Genomic DNA, 21,709 nt, shown 5'->3' on the forward strand with positions numbered 1-21,709 from the left:
ATATAGTTAATGATAGACTTAGACTTATATACTGCTTCATAGTGCTTTACAGCCCTCTCTATGCAGTTTAAAGAGTCAGCATATTTTCCCCAACAATTTGGGTCCTCATTTTACTGACTCGGAAGGATGGAAGGCTGAGTCAACCTTGAGTCACTCAGAATCTACCTTGTGAAGTGAGCAATGAGTTAACTAGGGAGTAATTTTTGCATATCCTGTAATGTATTTTCTGTAAATAAATCACCTGCAGCAAAGTAGATGGGCTCAGTTAACAGTGGCAATCGGTGCCCCCTTGCAAGTGGCAAAGAACCAGGTTAGGGATAGTTAATCATGGAGAAAATCTATGTGGTCGCTGAAGAGTCAACATAATCAATCACAATCAATCAAGCCACTAATCCTTGCTCAGATTCCAGCTCTCAGCAACCTACTCATGTACAGAATGTTTCAGTCTAAAAGCTTTAAGGCAAATCCTGTCTCTACTCAAGGTGTTGGAACCTGAGAGGATTATGTCCTGTCAGAAAATAATTATTAAATTTCAGGGTCTCCTCTCTTTTCAGGCACATCAGCTTTTGAGGAAGTTGCTTTGTATTCACAGAGGAACAACAAGTAAACAATTTGCGTGCACATGCATAGCTGAGTAGAACATGGGATAAGCATGATGTGTAAGCTTAGCTAGTAGTGGGGCAGAACATTGTTCTAAGTTTTACAGGAACCAGCATCTGATTTGTTTTAGATTAAACAAAGGTAAAAGTACCCTTCACACATATGTGATATTTGTTCCTCACTCTAAAGGGCGGTACTCATCTCCATTTCAAAGCTGAAGAGCCAGCACTGTCCAAAGATGTCTCTGTGGTCATGTGGCCAGCATGACTAAATTCCAAAGGCACAGGGAACGCTGTTACTTTCCCACCAAAGGTGGTCCCTATTTTTCTACTTGCATTTTTACGTGCTTTCGAACTGCTAGGTTGGCAAAAGCTAGGACAAGTAATGGAGCTCACTCCATTATGTGGCATTAGGGATTTGAACCATCAAATTGCCGACCTTTCTGATCGACAAGCTCAGCATCTTAGCCACTGAGCCACCACGTCCTTGTTTTAGATTAAACTACATTTATTAGGGATAGGCCTCATTTCTAACAATGATAACTGGGTTTTTGTTTTCTGCCATGTCCTCGTGTGACATTGTCTTAGATTCATCCTCAGCTCATAATTGAGTCAACCTGAAGTTATCTTTACTTTTTGTGTTTTTAAGTACTGTAGTCCTCTTCTCGCAAGATATTTGTCAGTGGTGGGTAAAATTTTGACTGCTTCATTAACAGTATGGTTGCGGACATGATTGGGGACTGGGGATTGCTCAACTCCTATGGGCTGTGGCCATTTCAATGGTCATTTTGGTTTGGGCTAGATGTTAGAATATTCATGACTGGGAGAGATATGGTAACAAGGTAAGCCAATGAATAGGCATAGCAATTAAGTCAGCCAATGGGAGCTTAAACAGATCCGAGTCTGTGCTGAGAATCGAAACTGAAACTGTCTGCTCTGAACTCTGAACTGAAACAATCTCTCGTGTTTGTGTTCTGCTTGTAACTTCTACCACATTGAAAGAATGTTATTATATTACACATTTGTTCTTTCTAAATATTTTGATAACTATATAATTGGTTTTCTTTGTAATATAGTCTATAGTGTTTCATTTTATTTATTCTGATATATTTTTTTGAGAAGGGGTAAAGAAGGGGTATCTCAAAAGGGTCCCTGGAACAACCAAGTTAAAAACCCTGCCATAGGCCATTTATTTGAATTCCTGGGGGGGGAAATAAAACATGTATTTTATGATGTGTATCTTAAAATCCTATGCAGCACAGGATTTTAAATTGCACATGCTTAATCCTTCATATTTCCCTCATAAGCAAGACTGATTTTTACCAGAGAGCTTTATTTCCTCCCCTCCAAAAGGCACAGGACTTCAGAAATCCTGGAAGTTCTGACTTCATGGACATAAAGTTCTTCTGAGTAGATTTCCCTTAAGGTTCAGTTGTCAATCTCTTAGCCAGTGTTTTGCCAGCTGATGGAAGTGAGCTGACATTTTGGCTATTTACTTGGAAACAATACCACTGGACTCTTAAGTCTTGTGTCTGAGTAAACATGCATACTATTAGTATGGTTTGGGGCTGCAAAATCTCTTGGGGGGGACGTATGAAATAAATGGTTGCTGGAGCTCAAACAGACCATCTTCTTATTAAGAGTTTTGAAACATTTATTTGTCATTCAGACCACTTAATTTTTGGGGGGTGGGTGAAGGAGGATTATAATTTTTAGTGCTTTACTAAAAATTATTATTGTACAATTGTATCACAGCGGCCAGTTGTTTCGCTGGATTTGGCATTGGTTACTAGTCGGGCCCCACCCAGGGGCCTAGGACGTCGTAACTTTATTATTATTATTATTATTATTATTATTATTATTATTATTATTATTATTATTATCATTGTTGTTGTTGTACAATTGTATCACAGCGGCCAGTTGTTTCGCCGGATTTGGCATTGGTTACTAGTCGGGCCCCACCCAGGGGCCTAGGACGTCGTAACGTATTTTCGTAATATGCGTGCAGATCCAAGCAGTGCGGCTTTTTGCATTTGACTGATGGTGATTTTGTCAATTTTTAACTGTTTTAAATGTAATTCCAGTGCTTTTGGAATAGCACCCAGTGTGCCAATTACCACTGGAATTACCACTGCTGGTTTGTGCCATAGTCGTTGAATTTCGATTTTTAAGTCCTGGTATCTTGCGATTTTTTCATGTTCCTTCTCGGCGACCCTGCTATCACCTGGTATTGCGATGTCTATGATTGTGACCTTATTTTTCTCAACCAGTGTGATGTCTGGTGTATTATGCGCCAGTATTTTGTCGGTTTGTATACGGAAATCCCACAAGATCTTGACCATCTGATTTTCGGTGACTTTTTCAGGCTGATGTTCCCACCAGTTTGTTGCTGTTTTAATATTATAATTTTTGCACAAATTCCAATGGATCATTTGTGCTACTGAATTGTGCCGCAATTTATAATCAGTCTGCGCGATTTTTTTACAGCAGCTGAGTATGTGATCAACAGTTTCATCAGCTTCTTTGCAAAGTCTGCATTTGGCATCATCAGAGGATTTTTCGATTTTGGCCTTAATGGCATTTGTGCGGATAGCTTGTTCTTGCGCAGCCAGGATTAATGACTCTGTTTCTTTCTTTAATGTACCTGTTTTTAACCATAACCAAGTTTGTTCACTGTCCACTTTATCTTTTATTTTTTCCAGAAATTGACCATGCAGTGCTTTGTTCTGCCAACTCTCCATTCTTGATTTTATCACATCTTTTCTGTATTCTTGTTTTGTCTGTTGGGCCTTCAGTAGATTTTTGTTCTTTACTTCGATTAATAGATGTTCTTGAGTGTCTTTTAAATAATCAGCCAGTGCATGTTTTTCTTCTTCAACTGTTTGCTTCACTTGTAATAATCCCCTGCCACCTGATTTTCGGGGCAGATATAGTCTATCAGTATCACCACGTGGATGTAAACTGTAGTATTTATGCCCAGGTATTTATGGCCTTGATTGTATTTCCACCATTCAATTTAGATTTCAAAATTTTCCTAACTCTGTTGGTGTACTCTTGCCTGACAATAGTTTTTACTTCTCCATGCTTGATGTTATCCAACTGCAGGATGCCTAAGTATTTGTAGGCTTCATTTTCTTTGCATTTAATTAGTTGGCCATTGGGCATTTCAATTCCCTCAGATGCAGTGATTTTGCCCCTTTTTATGTATACAGTGGCGCATTTTTCCATGCCAAACTGCATTGAAATATCGGTGCTGAATACTCGGACTGTATTTGTCAATGATTGGATTTCTATTTCTGACTTTCCATAGAGTTTCAAATCATCCATATATAGTAAATGCGAAATTTTTTCAGCTTTTTTGGCTGTTTGGTAGCCTAATTTCATTTTTTTTAAGATTACTGATAGTGGGATCATTGCGATGATGAAGAGAAGAGGTGAAAGTGAATCACCCTGGAAAATTCCTCGCTTGATATTAACCATTCCGTAGCTCTCATTCCCTACTGCCAACTCAGTTCTCCATTGTTTCATTGCCTTTTCAGTAAAGGATGTAATATTTTTGCTAATGCCAGTTGTTTCTAAGCATTTTATGATCCAACTATGTGGCAGTGAGTCAAATGCCTTTTTGTAATCAATCCAGACCATATTCAAGTTCGTTTTTCTGTTCTTACAATTTTCTAATATCATTTTATCAATTAGAAGCTGATCTTTTGTGCCCCTGCTCCTTCTTTTGTTGCCTTTTTGCTCTACTGGCAAGATGTTGTTTGTTTCCAAATAATCCATCATGTTATCTGCAATAATGCCTGTGAGTAATTTGAAGGTTGTTGGCAAGCATGTTATTGGTCTGTAGTTTTCAGGTGTTGTTCCTTTAGTTGGGTCTTTCTGAATCAAGTATGTTTTTCCAGTTGTCAACATGTTTTTCCATTATTATTATTATTATTATTATTATTATTATTATTATTATTATTATTATTATTATTATTCATTGCAGAGTCAGCCAGATTTTAAGTCAGGGTTTGGCATTTTTGTCTACCTATCGAGTCCTTACCAAGAACCTGGGATAGGCAAATCTGGATGTTTGATGGTGTTACAGATACCGTCACAGGATAGAAGCAATTCCAAGTAAAGCTGCCTTCTGCAATTGACTGATGGCAAATTTGTCAATGCCTATGGTATTCAAGTGGGGCTCCAGTTGTTTTGGGACTGCACCCAAGGTGCCTATTACTGTTGGTACTACTCTTGCTTGCCTTTGCCATAGTTGTTCTATTTCTATTTGTAGGTCTTTGTATTTTGTTATCTTTTCCAGTTCTTTTTCTTCTATTCTGCTGTCTCCAGGCACTGCCACATACAATATCCAGACATCGTTGTTGTTGTTGTTATTGTTGTTGAACTACTACTACTACTACTACTACTACTACTACTACTACTACTACTACTACTTCTTCTTCTTCTTCTTCTTCTTCTTCTTCTTCTTCTTCTTCTTCTTCTTCTTCTTCTTCTTCTTCTTCTTCTTCTTCTTCTTCTTCTTCTTCTTCTTAACCACTGTGGGGACTGGGGGCACATGTTTCCTAAATCAGTAAGTATACTAAAGAATTTCGAGTGCTGTTTAAGATTGCATTTTTTCCCAAAACACAACATCCAGCTTTACAGTATTTGTTTTCGGCTGTCTTCTATTTCTCTTCTAACTTAGCGTCAGGTGTTGAGCTTTGGGTTGGAAGTTATCTTCCCAACTACTGATAACATACATGCAAGAAAGCAGGAGACAATAAGGACTCCAGAAATCTGCCTACTTCAAACTTTTAGAAGGAGAAAAAAAGCCCATCCATAATAATCAATGGGCAAGTGTTAATTAATGTCTGGTTTCTGAAGCTAAGCGCTGTCCTGCCAGTGAGCCCCTTTTACCTCGCCTCTGGGTAAATGAGGTTTGGCTGCCCTTTTCTGAGACAGCCCCAGGATACAAATGAGCCGGCACTCCCAGTAGACTCACCTGAAAGGTTAGCGGTTGTGCACAGCGTCTCCGATGAAACCCATGCAATACAAATGAGGATTTCAACAAAGAGCACTTAGATTTGATAAATAGGGAGAAATTTTACTTTGATGCAAGGAGCTGAAGCTGCAGTGGCCAAAAAGGTGATTTATCATGGTGCCAACAAGGCACCAGCCATTAAGTCTTTCATGCTGGAACTATTGTTGTGACATCAAAAGCGTATGGTGAAAATGGATGATGGCCTCAGAACTGTGTTATGTTTAAAGATAAGAGTGCTTAAGTGTGAGGAGTGTAATGAGGGGGGCAAGCCCCTCATTTGCAATATTTTCAAGTCCACACATTTGTCAAAATATCTCATGATGGCATTGTCATGTTTGCTACTTTTCCTCCCCTGATACTCAGCTGTTACTTAATTATTGATGCCATGAGCTTTCTAGTTCTTTCAAGACTAGGGGAAGGAGAGAGGAAAGGAATTAGGGAGGGCAGCAAAATAGACTTCTGAGGTGAAATATCTGGTAGCCTCCTAGACTTTGATGGCCATCCTTAAATATTTTTTTAAAAAGCAAGGAACTGAAGGCCTAAACCAGAGATAAGATTTAATTAAACGCTGGGCCTTCAGGGCTTGTTTCTGTCTACTGCAGAAGATACAAACCCCCCCCCCTAATATAAAAGCCATTTAATAAAGACTTTTATTAAAATAATAAAGGAAGAAATGTACTAATTACATGACAGGAGAGCAATGATATTAGCAATCACATATGATTTAGTTTTTTTCAACAAAACACAAATGGAAAGAAATAAAATTTAGTTTTGATTCTGGTCTCAATGATTATGTTCTGAAATGCCATTCTGGAGCTTCCTATGAGTCCAAGTGGCTTATGAAAACACCTCAGATAACCCCCTCCTCCAATTCCTATGAAAATAAAAGAGGAAGGAAAGGGAACATTGTCACATTTGCAAGTTTGATGTCAGCCGTACAAGGTAGACCAGATTAAGAAACAGACCCTGTGCAGGGTTACAAGTAATAATAACAGAATCTTGCAAGTCGGAGCCTTCGTACAGTTCAGGATTGAATATGTCAGCATCTTAATTCTCCTATATAAGATGCACCAATAAGATGCATATCAAGAGAATGGGCTCTATACAGTTATATTGTACATTATTACCAAATTTATTATAATGACAAGCAGTGGTGGGTTGCCAATTTTTTTTACTACCGGTTCAGGTGCGCTTGCGCACGTGCTCTCTCATGCATGCATTGTTTCTGCGCATGCGCAGAAGCATCCAGGTGTGTGGGCAGAGCTTCCCACTGCGACTACTACCAGTTCACCCAATCCAGGCCAAACCTGGTTACAGGAGGTATGTCCTTCAAGATCTTGCGAATGGCTATACTTGGTTTGAGACAGTGATGGGTTGTTTATTTTTGGCTTGCCCTGTGGTGGTCTCTCATGAGGAATAAGACACGCAGGGAAGATGTCTCGGGATGAGAGCTCAGAACAGACTCTGAAACCCCCTTTTATTCTTATTACACTCATTAGCATATAATGTTATCACTTAGGGCCAGAGCTTGCCTGTGGCCAGTTACTTTTAAGAGTCATTTATCCTGTTTTCCACATTCCCATGCGCTTTCATTGTTTCGTGTACACTATGGCACATCCTGTGGGAGCATTTCTCTGCAATTATTCCCACATTGCCCATTGTGTGAATCCACTCCCTGTGCTTATTTACTACAATTAATAGTATTAATTAATTGCATGGTTAATGTGCAGTCCCAGTTACTTAACTATGTCAACTAACTACATTTAAGCCATGGTTTAGGCCCCTGCTTTAGTGAAACAGATGAACATTTGGATAGGTTCCTAAACATTTTGCAAACCAGATTGATTCAGTTTTCTGTGAACTCAGAGGTTATTGAATGCATTATTCTTGTTGAAATGTTAGCAGACCTGTGGCTAGCCAGACGCAGCCAAACAAATGTATAGAAATGTATTATTACACTTGCTTTTAAAGTAATTTTTTCCAATTACACATTAAAAAAAAATACATGAAAGACATGCTTGAATTCACTTGGCCTATTTCATTTCTTCAAGGTCAGAAGTACAAGAGTTATTTTCCGAAAACTTCAGCTTCTTCTTTCTATTGTTGCTGACATTTTGGAGTCTGCACCTTTTTGTTCCCGGTATTAAATCTCTAGCTGCGTGACAATTGCACTTCTCTGAGAGAACACACATATGAACTTGACTTATAACACAAAGAGAGAGAGAACCTTCCCTTTTTTTTGAAAAAGTGATCAGGCTACAGCACGGGCTTCATTCACTGGAGACTCAAAATCGTGAAAATGCATGATTCCCAAATCTGATCCCATTTAAAGAGGTATATGCATCAAGTTGGGCTTGACTTCAAAGATAAAGCCCCTGGGCCCATGACAACTTAGTGGTAAAGGAGGTATCCCAACTCTGCCTCTCACTGACCAGAGCTGCTTAGTCTCAGGTGTGGGAAGTACAGGCAGTTGTTGAAATGTTATAAACAGTCCTTATTGTGCCAGCTGTCACATTGGTGGAACAAATGCAGAATTCTCTCTCATTTTCGTGAACAAGAAAGGGCTACTTCTTCCTAAGATGGAAGAAAGGAAGCTCAGTTAAAATACAGAGCAAACAGCCAGGTGATCCCCTCACTTCTTTGTTTACGGTGAGGAAAGGCACAACCTATGGAAGGGGTTGAGAAGAGAGCTAGGACATGTTTCCTGGCTAAGCTGTCACCCAACATCAGCCAGTGATGGTAGAGCAAATTCTTCTAGAACAGGGGTATCAAACTAGCAGCCCACAGGCTGGATGTATCATATGCAGGCCACATCAACCCCAGCTCCATAAATCGAAAAAACATTGCAAAACTTCACATGACTGGAATTTGACGCTGTGAGTTTGACACCTGTGATCTAGAGGAAGAAGAGATCTCCTTTTCTACAAGGGATGTCAGGGAGGAGGGACAAGAATGATAAAAATCAGAGGGATCCAGAGGAGCAAATAAAAAAAATCAAGATGGGAGGCACAGGTAAAGCCTCGCCTCCTTTTAATGCATATTGCATATGCCACATGCATTTAAAACAGAACTGAGGCTTCATTCAGATGCAAGCACCCTGAACCTGATTTTCTGAGCCAGTATTAACTAGGCCTAACTTCTATTTAGCTTCTGGGATTGGCCAAAGTCAACTAGATGTTGCTACATAGTTGGCTAGCTTATGACATGAGCAAAATCAATTTTCACTCAGTTTGGTGGGTGCAGCCCTGGGAGATGCTGGTTAAATAACTGTGAACTACTGAGTCTTGAAATAGATATTATTGTAGGGGGAGTGGGGAAGCCTTTTTACAAAGCTATTTTTTCTCGTATTTCAGAGGCTCCAGAGACAACTTCTTCTAAAAGTTGCTGCGAGATTCCCTTTTGCTCCCCGTAGGTTAAATCTCTAATCTGAATGAAGGTAAGTTTCTGCATTGTACAGTATTCAGCTGAATGGCCAAAATATAAGTATCTGGAGTACAGGTAGTTCTCTACTTCAACAGTTCATTTAGTGACCATTCAAAGTTAAAACATGTAAAACAGAACTGAGGCTTCATTCAGATAGAAGCACCTACATATCATCTTTCTTGATCGCTCCCTGTAGATATCACTGGTAAAAATCTCTGCTGTGAAAAACATTTTTGTATTTTGAGGGACACAAACTGAGGAGACCGGTTAACTGTAACAGGAACCTTTATTAAACACTAGAACAGGCAAGACAAAGCAAACCCCAGTCTGACAACTATTTGTAATAGGAGCTGTCAGACGGGGAATCAATGGGAGAGCCCGGTTTCTCCCGCCAGCTGCAGACACGTCCTGGCCAATCAGAGACGACCTGCACAGCGCCATCTGCTGGCCAGGACACAACACCCCTTTCCCCTGGACTGCGCAAGGGTAGTCGCAAAGGTATTCGGGGAGTCTGCACACGCGCTGCGAGCGTCTCAGTAAAAGTGTGGCCGCTGCCAAAGGAGGAGCGTTGTTGTTTCTGCTGCGCTGGATTGGCTGCACAATCGACGCTGGAGGGTCCACCCTGGCCATGGCGCCAGTTTGTAATGGTAAGTGTTCCAACGAGAACGTGGCGGGCTGCACGGACTTGGAGCTAGCGGGTTTTTGTTGGTCGGGCCGACAGGCAGCGTTGGTCCATGGGCCCCTCCGCAACTCGCTGGTGGAGCTGGTCTACATACCTCCGCCAATGTCTCCCATAGCCGAGGAGGACTCTGTAGGAACAGGGTCTGGTTACATCTGAAATGATTCCAGGCAGCCAGTTCGGGTCACCTGAAAAATTCCGGGTAAACACCACCTCACCCACCAGAAAGGCCCGAGGGGGGGGGTGGAAGATAGCAGAAGGGGTGAAGTGGGGATGCAGACGGTCTAGGGTGGTGCAGAGTTTCCAGCCCATGAGGAGTTCGGCAGGGGATTTACCCAACAAGGGGCAAGGGGTGGTGTGTTGAGAATGGAGGTAGGTGGAGAGCCGAGTAGACCAGGGCAGCAGAGCCATGCGACTGAGGGCCTCCTTGGCGGAGTGAACAGCGCGCTCCACCAAGCCGTTCCCCACCGGGTGGAACGGGCCCCCCGGAGCATGGCGAATTCCTAGGCTGGAGAGATAAAGTTGGAATTCAGAGGAGGTGAACTGGGGCCCGTTATCTGAAACCAATAGAATTAGTAGGGGCAGGGTCGTCAAGTAAGGCAGGCAAGGAGCAGTGGCTCAGCACGTCCGCATGACCCATATGGCAGCCGGGCTTGTGGACAAGGGTATAGGAATAGGCTGCCAAGAATTCAGCCCACCTAGACATTCGGGGGAGACCGGTTAACTGTAACAGGAACCTTTATTAAACACTAGAACAGGCAAGACAAAGCAAACCCCCATCTGACAGCTATTTATACCAGGAGCTGTCAGACGGGGAACCAATGGGAGAGCCTGGTTTCTCCCGCCAGCTGGCAGACGCGTCCTGGCCAATCAGAGGCAACCTGCACAGCGGCATCTGCTGGCCATGACACAACAAACATATTGCTCTCTAAGCACTACCAGTTTTCCTTCAGTTGGATGGGAAACATTTGCTGATAAAATGTATTTAAAAGAAGAAGAAAAAACCAGTCATATTCCCATGAGCAGAGAGCCATGTTCTTTCTTACTTAGAAGGTAGTCATGACTATCTATCTATCTGTGAATATCCTGCCTTTCATTAAACCGGCAGGTCTCCAAACTTGGCGACTTTAACCCTTGTGAACTTCAACCCCCAGAATTCCTCAGCCAACATGAGAGTTGAAATTCACAGGTCTTAAAGTTGCCAAGTTTGGAGACCCCTGCATTAAACAATCATGTTATACCATCAGACTGGGTCTGATTTTTCAGATGGGAGATGTTCGAAGCTGGGGGGGGGGCGGCAGAGCATTGAAACAATGTGCTCCTTCTTGAAAGCAATTAAAAAACACCCTCACCCTTTCAAACAACTCAAAAACACACTAGAATAGAATAGAATAGAATAGAATAGAATAGAATAGAATAGAATAGAATAGAATAGAATAGAATAGAATAGAATAGAATAGAATAGAATAGAATAGAATAGAATAGAATAGAATAGAATAGAATTCTTTATTGACCAAATGTGATTGGACACACAAGGAATTTGTCTTTGGCGCATATGCTCTCAGTGTACATAAGGAGAATAAAATACATTCAAGAAGAATAAAAAGATACAACACTTAATGATAGTCATAGGGTACAAATAAGCTATCAAATCATACTAGGAAACAATCAATATAAATCATAAGGATACAAGTTACAGTCCTGCAGTCATAAGTGGGAGGAGATCGATGATAGGAACGATGAGAAGACTAATAGTAATAGTAATGCAGCCTTAGTGAATAGTTTGATAGTGGTGAGGGAATTATTTGTTTAGCAGAGTGATGGAGTTTGGGAAAAAACTGTTCTTGTGTCTAGTTGTCTTGGTGTGCAGTGCTCTATAGCATTGTTTTGAGGGTAGGAGTTGAAAGAATTTATGTCCAGGATGCGAAGGGTCTGTAAATATTTACGTGGCACTCTTTTTGACTCATGCAATGTACAGGTCCTCAGTGGAAGGCAGGTTGGCAGTAATTGTTTTTTTTTCCTGCAGTTCTGATTATTCTCTGAAGTCTGTGTCTGTCTTGTTGGGTTGCAGAACCAAACCAAACAGTTATAGAGGTGCAGATAGGACTAGGAAAATGAAATCCCCTTTTGCAGGGGAAATGCATTATTTGAGATGTTACCAGGAAGCATTAGAACAGAGCTCCTCGTAGAAGGCTTAAGGGTTCTGTTCAAAAGAATCCCAAGGTTGCAGGTAGCATCTCTCACCATTATTCAATATCTAATGCTAGAGATGGAGAGAAGTATTGAACGTAGCAATAGTTAGTTAGTCCCCATTACAACTGTAGGAAGTCCTTGACTTACAACCATTCTTTAAGTGACCATTCGAAGTTATAACAGCACTGGAAAAAGTGACTTATGACTGTTTTTCACACTTATGACAGTCGCAGCATCCAGCCAGATTCCCTTAACAACTGTGTAACTAACTCAATGACTGCAGTGATTCACTTAACAGCTGTGTGGCAAGGAAGGTCATAAAATGGAGTTAAATTCGCTTAACAACTGTCTTGCTTAGCAACATAAATTTTGGGCTCAATTGTGGTCATAGGTTGAGGACTACCTGCACTGAAGGACAAAACAAAATGCCTTGGAAGGCTTTCTACCACTTTTTAATTAACAGCAACCACCTTTTAATTTCATTTCCCTAAACTGTTACGGATACGATAATTTGAGACATGGAGACTGGCTTTCTGAAACGACATTATTATCAGGGTTAGAGCCAGCTTTAGGGAATCTGTTTGTGTCTAGCTTTCCCCAAATGCAGGAATGACAGGGCAGGGAGAGGCTATGCCGCAGTGTCAGATGACACACTCACCGTCAGAAAAGCTCAGTTTCAATTCCCCATGTCAGAGTCAAGTTAGCAATGCAGGGAAAGTCTCTCCAGTCATTCAGGAGCACTGTTTAGTTCCTGATTTTTTTTAAAAAAGGATACTTTTGAGGCAAGATAGATCCTGGTTGACTTACATGACCCCATCCTTGCTGTTTTCATAGCAAAAACATAAAATTAGCCATTAACTTCTTTGAGGATTTGGGGATTGGGGAGATGAGGTGGCTGTTTCCTTCTGTGTTGATTCCAGGGGTGGGCTGCTAGGAGAACCTCTAGCTAAGATTCTGTGCAGTTTGGAGAACCTCCAAATCCTACTCTTGGCTGGCCCCGCCCACCCCACACTGCCCCTCCCAGGAGTCCCCACGCAGTCCGTTTTGGATGCAAGTAAATGCAGGGCATGTGCAGATGCTCAGGGAGGGAGAAAAATGGGCCTATCAAAAGTTCGGGCCCATTTCTGGCCTCTAGAGGGCCTCCGAAGCCTGGGGAGGTAGTTTTCACCCTCCCAGGGGCTCGAGAAAAGCCTCCGGAGCCCGGGCGAAACTCCCCCCATTGTGGTGCAGGAGGCCAGTGACGTGCGGTGACCTTCATGGCCGGTGAGGCAACCGCGAAAGCCCCGCCGAAGCCCCGCCGCAGCGTCCGCCATAGAGCAGTTCCCGGTCCCGCTCCATGGCAGACACGGCGCCGGGACTTTAAAGCCCTGCCGCCGGGGCCCTCTCCCGGCCAGGCTCTTCCCTCTCACTCTTCATCTTGATGATGTCGCTGCAGCTGCCGGGTGCAGATGGACAGAGGTAGCCAGATCAGCGCCGAAGCGGTCTGGGCGAGTGAAACAGCAAGTGAGAGAGCGATGGGGGATCAGGCAGCCTGATACCCACTCACTTGCTCGCTAGGAGGCGCAGAGAAGAGCATGAAGTCCAGCAAATGCAGGAATGCAAAAGTGAATGCAAGGGGAGCGAAGGAAACCGCCTGGGTCTCTGCTCCCTGCTTCACCTGTCTGGAGCCACCAAAAGCTTTAGATTCTGGTGGCGGTGCTGGTTTCCCGCCACTTTGGCGTCCCTGAAAGGCGACTCCACATTCTCCCTTTCCTTCGCCCCTCCTCTCTTCAAAAGCCCCCCACCCCCACAGCAGCTATATTCATGGCTGGCAGGAGGGCGGCGGCATGCACTTTAAAGTGCCAGTGTGCCTCCTGGCCACAAACCAGGACATGTTTCTCTCTATGGCGAGCTGAGGCGGCATGCACTTTAAAGTGCCGGCATGCCTTCCGGGCCGGCCATTCAGCGGGATATGCTGAATGGCCGGCCGGAAGGCATGCCGGTACTTTAAAGTGCATGCCGCCTTGGCCCACCATACAGCGAAACATGTCCTGGTTTGTGGCTGGGCGGCATGCACTTTAAAGTGCCAGCGTGCCTCCCGGCCACAAACCAGGACAAGTTTCTCTCTATGGTGGGCTGAGGTGCCATGGCTTTAAAAAAAAAAATAATAAAAAAAATGTGGCAGCCCGTGAGCCAGCAGAGGCAGGTAAACACACACACACACACACACACACACACACACACACACACACACACAATAAAAACAAATTACAATTACTTACATTACAAATAATTTTGAATCCCCCCCCTCCCTCCGTCTGATCCACATACCTTTTCCAGCTGTGGATTTCAACTCTCCTCTTGTCCGCCCGCTATGATGAAAGTGTAAAAAATTAAATAAAAAAGCAACTTACTTAGGCAAGGCTGCCAAGGCATGATTTGCTGCTCCCAGATCAGGAGGCGGGAGAATCACGTGCCTCCTTTGCATATGGAATTTTTCGCCTTTTAACCCTTGCTTAACTCTTAAAAGGGGAAAAATTTCTTATGCAAAGGAGGCCCATAGTTCTCTCTCGTCCCCCTACAGTTAGCACTAAGCAGACTCAGAGTCACTGTGACTTTGAGTCCGGCAGCAGCTACCTTAGCCTTTTTAATTATTTCAAAATTTCTTTTCTTTTCCTCATGAGACTGGTGAGGCCCCGCCTCCCCCGCCTCCCCTGACTGCACGTCCCTGCAGGAAGCTGACTAGGCTATGCCCACCATGGCCACGCCCACCCAGCAATTGGGCAGAGAACCTCTTGCTAAAGGTTTTGAAGCTACCCCTGAACTTGATTTCCTGAGCCAGTATTAACTAGGCCTAACTTCTATTTAGCTTCTGGGATTGGCCAAAGTCAACTAGGTGTTGCTACATATTTGGCTAGCTTATGACATGAGCAAAATCAATTTTCACTCAGTTTGGTGGGTGCAGCCCCGGGAGATGCTGGTTAAATAACTGTGAACTACTGAGTCTTGAAATAGATATTATTGTAAGGGGAGGGGGGCTTTTTACAAAGCTATTGGCTCCAGAGACGACTTCTAAAAGTTGCTGCGAGATTCCCTTTTGCTCCCCGTAGGTTGAATCTCTAATCCGAATAAAGGTAAGTTTCTGCATTGTACAGTATTCAGATGAATGGCCAATGTATAAATATTTGGAGTACAGGTAGTCCTCTACTTACAACAGTTCATTTAGTGACCATTCAAAGATACAAGAGCACTGAAAAAAGTGATGACCATTTTTCACAGTTACAACCATTGCAGCATCCCCGTGGTCACGCAATCAAAATTCAGATGCTTGGCAACTGGTTCATACTTATGACGGTTGCCATGTCCCAGGGTCATGTGATCCCTTTATAAACTTCTGGAATCTCTTTCTCTTTGTACCTGTATAGCCAGTGCCAAAAGTCATTATATTGAATCCATCACAATTTTAGATTAACTCTGTGAAAAGCCTGGAATCTTTGATCAACTATTTGACGTCACGCTGAGCTAGATGAATTGATCATTTCTCTCTGCAGCCTTGCGATTCTTAATAATCCCAGAGGAAGGTTGATTTTTATGGTAGAGCTGCTAAACCATGTGTTTGGATAGCCAAGGGCAGAGCGCATGTGTTGTGGCCCACCAGCGGATCTGGTGGCAGATTCGGACAGTCAGGAGGTTGGGAAGGAACATTGGCCAGTCCTGGAGTCTGGGGAAGGCTCTGATGAGGGCTCTGCATTGGAGGCAGAGATGGCACTTTAAACAAAATAAAAGGGGTTTTATCGGGATGAGGAGTCGGCTTCGTGCTTTTGGGAAGCCTAAGTCAGAACAACAACCTGTTTATCACAGTCAGAAGGTGAGAGCAGTTTGGGAGAGAAAGCCCACCTTTCCTTGTTGGCTGAAAGATTGTTTCCCACTGCCAAGTGTCACCATGTCAGGTAGCAGGTGTGTATATGCATTCCTCAGGCACAATAATGCCACGCTGGAAAGCAAATCCCCTTTTTACCTTAACGAAGAAAATTAGGACTCAGAGTCATATAAAGTGTCTTGCCGTGGAGTGTTAGGTAGCTGCCTGATTGCTCCAAGATTGATAAGAGGCCAGCTGTAGCAAAGAAGAGAAGACTCCACACTGCGTTTTCCTACTCTTTTAGAATATAAACACCTCAAAGTCCTCTCTCATTCATTCTTCATTTTACCATGGGCAAAGATTGGAGCTATTTGGGATTCTGTTCCCTCTGAGTTGCATCCACAATGCAGATATAGGGAGGAGTAACTTAAGACTTCAGACTTGATTGAGCTTCTAGAGCTGGGGGCCGGGCTCGATTTCATTGAAGGCCACATCAGGGTTGGGTTTGACCATGGAGGGCCGGGGGGTGGACATGGCCATGGTAGGCATGGTCAGCTTGACATCACTCATGTCCAGAGCACCTGTGGTGGCCCAAGTGCTCTGCCAGTGAAAACAGGTTCCTGAGCTCCGTTTTTGGCTGGGACCCTCCTGCAGCCCTCTGCCAGTAAAAACAGATCTCAGGAGAACCACACGCAGGCCTCACAAGCTCCGTTTTCACTGGCAGAGGCACTGCAGGAGGGTCCCAGCCAGTCCTTTGCTGTTTCCAGGATGGGCCCACGGGTCGGATCTAAGCATCCCATGGGCTGGTTCCGGCCCCCAGACCTTGAGTTTCACATCCCTGTTCTAGAACCACTGATCAAGTTAGAAAATCCTTGCCAGGCCTCCTTTGCAAAAACCACTCTACCCAAAATATTAAATGCAGCACCTGGTCATCAAAAATGTAAGACCGCCATATTAATGACTTTGGAGTCTGATTTAAAAAAGACAGAAGTCATCCACCAACTCTTTGGCCTTCATTACAATTAAGTCTTGGTGCATTTTTTGTAGTCCTCGACCTACAACATTTCATTTAATGACCATTCAAAGTTACAATGGTACTAAAAAACTGACTTATGACCGTTTTTTACACTAACCACCAGGGCACATCCCTGTGGTCATGTGGTCAAAATTCAGACGCTTCGCAACTGAACTCAGACTTATGACCGTTGCCGTGTCCTTGAGTCATGTGATCACCTTTTGCAACCTTTGGACAAGCAACATCAATGGGGAAGCCAGGTGCATTTAACAACCGTGTTACTAACTTATCAACTGCAGTGATTCACTTAACAACTGTGGCAAGAAAGGTTGTAGAATGGGGAAAACTCATAAATGTCTCACTTAATAACAGAAATTTTGGGGTCAAATGTGGTCCTAAATGGAGGACTACCTGTACGTAATTTGGAAACTTCCGTTTATATTGACCCAAGGCCAGGTTGGTATCTGGAATGATATGAAATGATCATGTCCTACAGATGCATATTTAGGTTTTAAACAGTCTGCCGGCAGACTCAGACTTAGTGTTTCCCTCTCTTTTTTTCTCAGCCATGCCTGCCTTTCTTTCCCTCTGTTGTCATGGTTCTCTTCACCCAGATCAATCTCTATATATAAAAGCCAAATATTACTCACTCATCACAAAAGAATTTTTCGAAATGACCATCAAATCATTAGTATTTCTTATACAGTAATTAATACGCTCTGATGCTTAGGAGTTCTACTCTCCCTCCCCACCTGAAAAAGAACTCTGTTCCAACTGCCAGTTGCCTCACATTCCATTACCTCAGTTCAAACTGGCAGATGTTCCACTCCTTCACTCAGGAGTGGTCTGGGGCTCCTTACAGTACTAAATGTCGATACCTCACCATAATGTCTATGCTTTCCACCTATGGAACTGCTTCCGGACTCAAGGCAGTGGGAGCAATATTCCCTTATGTGTTTCAATCACTGACCACCACTGAGCCAACAGATAGAACTGGAGTGAACTGGATTTCTCCTTCATTGCCCAATCACATAGTTTGGTCGCAAAGCAGGATATCCAGCTAGAAACCTAATAGAGAAGAGGGGCATAAATTTAATCCTAAACCAAAATTCTGACATACCTCTTTGGATTAAATTAGCTTTACTATTTTGAATTAATGTGTTTAATCCTGATCATTTTAAAGAGCAAACTCTGTTTTGAGTGCCACCCTACTGCCCCTTCAAAAATCATGCCATGCCTCTGATGGCTGTTCTGCTCTATTTCTATCCATCACAGTGGGCCTTTCTTCTTCCCAGGCAGTTCTTCCATTCTATTTGCGCTATCTTTTGTCTTCCTTTCCTTGAGATTGTGTTCACCCCAGCAAAATATTATTCAATAGATTAGTCTTTAAGATGCCATAAATTAGGGGGAGCCTATTTTGGCTGCAGCAGTCTTAATAAAACTCTTCTTCCAAAGATATTATATGTGTTTCATGGAAACATTCCTCTGCCATTCCAACCGAGGCAGTGTCTTAATGAACCATGAAGCAACCTTTGATCAATACAATGTTATGGTAGAACCTTTTTCCTGGCAGTTTTCAAGTTGTCTGTTCTGCTGATCCTCTGGAAGACACTCTGCATAAAATAGCATTCAGCTATTCTCTAACAAGAGCCCAGAGACCTTTCTGTTATGTCAATGTGCTCCTTTGTCTTCTTGTGATTATATTATCCATTAGGCCAACTTTACAACACAAAATGATTTATACAGGTTCTACAGTCCTCATTTACCCACCAAAATGGAAATGGGCAACCCCATTACTAAGCAACAGAGTTGTAAAGTGAAACATCACATGACTACACTGTACTGACTTATGTCAGTTTCGGCTGTGATCATTAAGCAAATCACCCATTGTCATTCATTGTGACGTCACATAACCGCAACTTGTGACTTCCTGCTGTCTTCCACATTGGCTTTGCTTGTCAGTCGTCAGCTGGGAGGGTCATAAATGGTGATCACATGACTGGGGAATTGCTGCATCCATCATAAATGTCCATCAGTTGCCAAACACTCAAATCACCACCATTTGATTGCAAAGATGCTGCAACTGGCACAACTTTGAGGACTAATCATAAGTCTCCTTTTTCAGTGCATTCATAATTGGTGAAATGCTAAAAGTGTTGACTCGGTAATGCATTTTTTTAAAGTCTCATAGTTAAATTTGGAATTAACAACCCAGGATTGTCCTCAGTTTTGGAACAGGAGAGCAATAGCAATAGCACTTAGACTTATATACCAGTTCATAGTGCTCTACAGTCTTCCATAAGCAGTTTACAGAGTCAGCATATTGCCCCCCAACAATCTGTGTCCTCATTTTACTGATCTCGGAAGGATGGAAAGCTAAGTCAACCTTGAGTCCCATCAGGATCGAACTCCTGGCTGTGAGCAGAGTTTGCCCGCAATACTCCATTCTAATCACTGCACCACCAGAGTTCCCTAAAGGTGAAGTTTTGTTATTGGAGGCAGTGGAGTTTGTTAATGTGCCTTATTCCAATATGTTACAATAATTTTATCTTCCCTAAAATGAGAGATTGTTTATGCCTCTGCTATTTGGTCTGTTTTCAACTCAAAGCTCCCCTTGCCAAGATCAGTCTTTTAATTCCGTGAGGAAAATAATGAATTCAACAGAAGATTGTTTTATTTGAAGCTGGGGGGAAGAGTTAAAAACAACTCAATGAAATAAGTTTTCAATTGGGGGGGAAAACAGTAACAAATTGAAATTATAGAATTATCCTCACCCCAGCCATCATTTCTCTGCTCAGATTCATAATGTGTTTGGACTGCTTTCTGAATAAAACAGAGTAAGGAGGTGAAGGGATGGGAGTGAATAAGGGGAGGGGTGATCATGATTATGTCTCAACCAGGCCTTTACTTTAGCAAACATCCAAGTTATGTCCAGTTATCTGTGATACAAAATAGAAAAGAAAATACTCTTACGCACCTGCAGAAAGTGTGAATGTCTCACAAGAGTGCTTAACAACACCAACCACATCAACAGAGGTGGGCAAAGTTAAAAACAGCAATCCTAGCACAGATGCCATAGTACTGTATATACTCAAGTATAAGCCTAGTTTTTCAGCCCACTTTTTGGGCTGAAAAAAGCCGCCTCGGCTTATACTCGAGTCAGTGAAAAATTTGCCCGAAATGGAGGAGAAAAAGGGGCGGGGCCATGCCGCTGGGTGACACTCGTGAATGGCCCGGTGCCCCTGTGAGTTTCCCCTCCCTCTGTGTCAGTTTGCTGCGCAGCGCGCACCGCACCATCTCCCCTCCTCACGTTCTAATGTAATGCAGGGCTGTCTTACGATTCCCCTTCCTCCCCCTCCTGCCGCTCTGCAACGATGTCCCACCTCCTCCTTGTTATGGCAAGCAGCCACATAGCGATGTCCCACCTCCTCTGGTACAGTGATCCAATGATAGGAATCACTGTGCTGTGTGTCATAGGAGGCGGGACATCGCTCCCGCGGCTGCACGGGACATCATCATCAAAGCGGGACATCAGCATCATGAGGTGAGTGAAGTATTTCATTGAATACACCGCTAGTTTACTGTTTTTCTTTGAAATAAATATTCAAAAACATTATTGGTATCTATTTTTATTTTTGAAATTTACCGGTAGCTGCTGCATTTCCCACCCTAGGCTTATACTCGAGTCAATAACTTTTCCAGTTTTTTGTGGTAAAATTAGGTGCCTCGGCTTATATTCGGGTCGGCCTATACTCGAGTATATACGGTACTTGTTTAGTGTCTGTACTTCTGATTAATAGAAGCTACATTTTTTGGAATCAACCATCAATGTCCTCCTTTCTTAGATGATCTCTGTTTATAACATTTTTAAAAATGTGCCCCACTTAGATGTCTTTGAATAACAACTGCCTCCAAAAGGCAGGATTTTTTTGAGTTTATATATAACTCTAAACATATGTACTTAAAGGTCAACATCCCTTATGTGGAAAATGTTTAGGATGGCAGGATAGGTCATTTTAATGACCTTGTAGCAATCTTGTAATTTAAGCAGGGCCTTTGGTGTTCTTTACACTTTTCAAATAATGTAACAAGACAGATTTCTGCCCCAAAGAAAATACTATCTTAATACTGACAGTGGGAAAAAAGTATGTGTTCAAATGATGGGTCACGGGGAATTGAATGGACACTAATCCATATGGAGAGCCATTTAGTGAAGTTATCAGAAAACTGCAAAGTTATCCTCCATCTAGGTTTCTTGGCAGCAGGCTTTTGAACTTGGAATTAGGACAGGCACAAACTCCTCTGATTTCTGCTACTCATTAAAAAAATGTGCCACCAAGATGAGAGACGAGGCAGGAGGAGATGATGGAGAATGGAATTTTCTGTACCATCTGGCTTGGGAAAATGCTGTGTTTAAAGCTATCCTGTTGAGAGAAGAGTATTCCCCTCCTACTTATTGAGAAGTAAGTTCTAAGCAAGGTAGTGTGAAGGGTTTAGAGGTTTTTTGTTTTTTTAATGCGGCCTTAAAAACCATTATGTTATTCTGAGCCCCCAGAACCATATATCCTATCCCAAATATGGTGATCAAAGGTCAACAGCATCTGAAGAAATGGTCAAAGCCAGGGGTGTCAAACTCACGTCATCACAGCGGCATCATGTGATGTAGTGGGACTTTTTTCCTCTCCACTAAACCAGGCATGGGTGTGGCCAGCTTGTGACACATCCAGCTCATAGGCCAGGAGTTTGACAACCCTGTTCTAAGTCATCTACATTTTGGCCCAAGTCCTACCCCTTTTGTATGACATCAACATCATACATGCATACACATATAAAAGGGCAGGGTTTCAATCACAACATTGCGATTGTAATTACCATCTTGCCTGTTTTCAAACATACACAAACACATTCCAGGATACTAGAGGCCAGTGCTTGCCCAAAA

This window comes from Thamnophis sirtalis, unplaced genomic scaffold, assembly GCF_051295495.1.
Source record: "Thamnophis sirtalis isolate CommonGarterSnake01/CBP01778 unplaced genomic scaffold, rThaSir2_p1.2 scaffold_1, whole genome shotgun sequence".
NCBI lineage: Eukaryota > Metazoa > Chordata > Lepidosauria > Squamata > Natricidae > Thamnophis > Thamnophis sirtalis.